Source organism: Bison bison, unplaced genomic scaffold (genome assembly GCF_000754665.1).
Source record: "Bison bison bison isolate TAMUID 2011002044 unplaced genomic scaffold, Bison_UMD1.0 scf7180017850766, whole genome shotgun sequence".
Lineage (NCBI taxonomy): Eukaryota > Metazoa > Chordata > Mammalia > Artiodactyla > Bovidae > Bison > Bison bison.
The window spans coordinates 11,500-14,800 of record NW_011481339.1 but is presented as its reverse complement, the minus strand read 5'-3'; positions in this window follow the sequence as shown (position 1 = coordinate 14,800).

Here is a 3,301-nt window from a genome sequence, read left to right as displayed (position 1 = left end):
TTTTGTCTAATGATTATTGAGATATAGCTGCCTTCTTCTTATTTTTAGAATATTTATGATACTACTTTTTCTGCTTTTACTTTCATACTTTCTATATTTTAATGTTACACACATATCACCTTTAAACTTTGGTTTGGGATTCTGTCCAGGATTTAAATGTTTTGTTTTTACAGACACATTTACTCAACCTGCACTGAAGGAAGGGCCACAGTGTGACTTAGAGAGGGCTGTGTCATTTCCACAGGCACAGGGTCCTGCACATCACCCTTCATCACACCAACATACCAGGATGAAGCAGAGGAAGAAGGCAGGCTGTGGGCCAGGAGGACACACCTGCAGTCCTGGGGAAGCCTTTCCAAAGAGGGCCACTGGGTCGCTCTAAGTTAACTTGCTTCCCATTGGATGAACTCCAGTACTCCTGGAGGGAGATCGGGCTTCCTGACTCCTCTGTTTGGGCTGAGAGGTATCAGAGGAAGTTTGGCCACAGGACTGCATCTTCCTGGGACCCGGGGAGTTGGGAGTCCCAGTGCACTTAGAGGCCAAGTAACAGCTAATTGGCCATTTGAGGCCAAGAGTCCCAGCTGCACCACACGGAGAGCATCTTCCCAGTAGAGTGACCTAAAGATGCAGATGCCATGAATACTAGCCAGCTCAGGGGACAGGACAAAGAGGAACAGGTGAGTTGAGTCCACCCCACTTCCTGCTTGTACCAAGACTAAAGACCCAAGAGTTTCCTGCATCAACTTGGAGTACCTGGCCTGCCTCTCACTGTGACCCCAGGTGCCTTCCTCTGAAACCTTTCCAATCACACTTCATTGCACAGAAAGCTAGACCTGAACAGGCTGGAGAGTCCTCTGTACCAACTCATTATCATCAACACAGCCCTGGGTCAGGAGCCCTGTCAACCGTGGGAGCAAAAGGTGAGTCACGCCCCTTCTGACATCACAGGAGAAGTTCAGTCATCACTTAGCAGGGTGTGGGTAAGCATCACTGATAGATGAGTCCTGAGAGCCTGAAGCCTGATCAACACTCTCCCCCCACCTATTACTATGAGCCAGGGTCAGTTATGGCAGAGATCCGAAATTTAAGCGGTCTCATATAAATGTGGGCTTTAATCTAATGCCTGAGATTCTATATTTCTGACAATCTCCAGGTGATGCTGGTGCTGTAGGAGCAACAAGTTTACCTGAAGGACTCAAGTGTAGTTAATACAAATGGAGGCTTACAGACATCAGTAGACTTTTTGCTTTATCTGGGAAGGTACATCTCAGGCTCAGCTCACAAGTAGGTTTACTGAAGCAGCAACCATAGGCCCACTGAGTCATTTCAATAACTCAAGGCAATGTGTGAGTTTGTTTTCTCAGAAACCAAGCTCGGTTTCTGAGGTAAACATGTCAATCTCTACTCATGGGCTTCCTCAGACATCCTAGGGGTCACTGTTGTGATGATCAAAGGCCCCTGAGGTGGACAAACTGTCCTGGAAACAGAACAGAAACCCCAGGGGACATAGAAGCAAGACAGCTGGCCTGGGGTGGTGGGGAGAAGATGGTCACTGTGGTCACAGTGAATCTATTGTGTGTATGGCCAGGGAGTGAACAGAATGGACAGCAAAAGCTTGACCATGATGACTGTGACTGTTTGCACAGGACAGAGGTGGGAGGCAAGGGTCGGTGACCATGGAGTGTAAGGCAGACCACCAACTCTGCTCTTAGCACCAGCTTCAAACACATATTATATTAAACCCTGCCTGAGCATCCAGGCCAGACTGTCCCCTCTGCCATCATGTGAGAGTTGGAGTCAAGTCTGCCAGAAGAGGAAAACTGGACAACCTACATGGTCATCTATGTTCTGTTTTGTTGGAAAGAATGAACTCTCTCAGACCACCTTCTAAGAAAACTTAAGGTTGAGGGAACTTCAGGGTCATCAGTCCTCTATAGGCACCACTGACCACCCATCCTCTGCCCACACACCCCCACTCCCAGGCTAGCACTGTGATGCTGCAGGTATGACCTCTAGAAAACATGAAAGAGCTCTAAAATTGACTTCCACCCTCTTACTAATCCTCTTTGTCTTCCTAGGAGGCACTATGGCTCTGTATCCACCTTCCTTCACCACTCCTTCTCATTTAGGATGGATCTTCCCCCAAGAATTCCTCTGGCCATTACAGAGCTGGTTCCCATGTCCCACATGAGTGTAGTGGTCAACTCTGCTCAGGACAGACAAGGAAGTGCTAGGCTGTGACAGGGACAGGAAGAAGCACCTTATGGAAGATCCAAAGGATGGAGATGTGACAGTGTTGAAAGTGAAAGTATCAGTCGCTGAGTCGTGTCCGACTCTTTGTGACCCCATAGACTGTAGCCTGCCAGGCTCCTCTGTCCATGGAATTCTCCAGGCAAGAATGCTGGAGTGGGTAGCCATTCCCTCCTCCAGGGGATCTTCCTGAACCAGGGATTGTACACAGGTCTCCTACATTGCAGGCAGATTCCTTACTGTCTGAGCCACCAATGTTAATGGTTCCCATTGTTCAAAGTAATCAAGCCCCCATGGTGTGCCAAGGAGCCAGATGCATGGAGTAAGGACAGAGAGATGACATACCCATGTGCTGAATGTGTGAAAGTGTCTGTCTTGCTGGGTCTGTGGCCATAGAGCTGGGCTGTCCCCTGTCCACAGATTGTCCAGTATCTGGACATTGCAAGAAAGAACCTTTAAAATATCAAGGATGCAAAGATCTCTAACAATGATTGCCATCAAGGTCCCAGCTCAGTGACAAAGATGCCAAGTTAAATCTCAGGGCCTGCAGGAGAGACAGGCAAAGCACCACACTAGCCTGGTGATGGCAGGGCCCTGATATGCTTGTAGACTAGCCTGGGGATAGAACTATCATTGAGTAACATCCTGATGGCAAGACGTGTTTAACACTTTCTGAAATTAAAGAATGAGTTTAAAAAAAAAAGGGAAAGAGAAGTCACTCAGTCATGTCTGACTCTGCGACCCCATGGACTACAGCCTACCAGGCTCCTCCATCCATAGCATTTTCCAGGCAAGAATACTGGAGTCGGGCGCCATTTCCTTCAGGGGCAAAAATGCAGGATAAGATATCAGAGAAGGTTCAGAAATGGCACAGCTCAGGATCAAACCCATGGGAAGGGAGAACATGTCCTTTAAAGCAAGGACAAGGAGATGGAAGCCATTCTTACACGGTAGACTCTCAGCTTGACATGACCCCTGGAACCATCTCATAGCAAACACTCAGAGTCTCCCACAGAGTGAGTGTTTCAAGCATACTTTGTTGCTGTTTAGT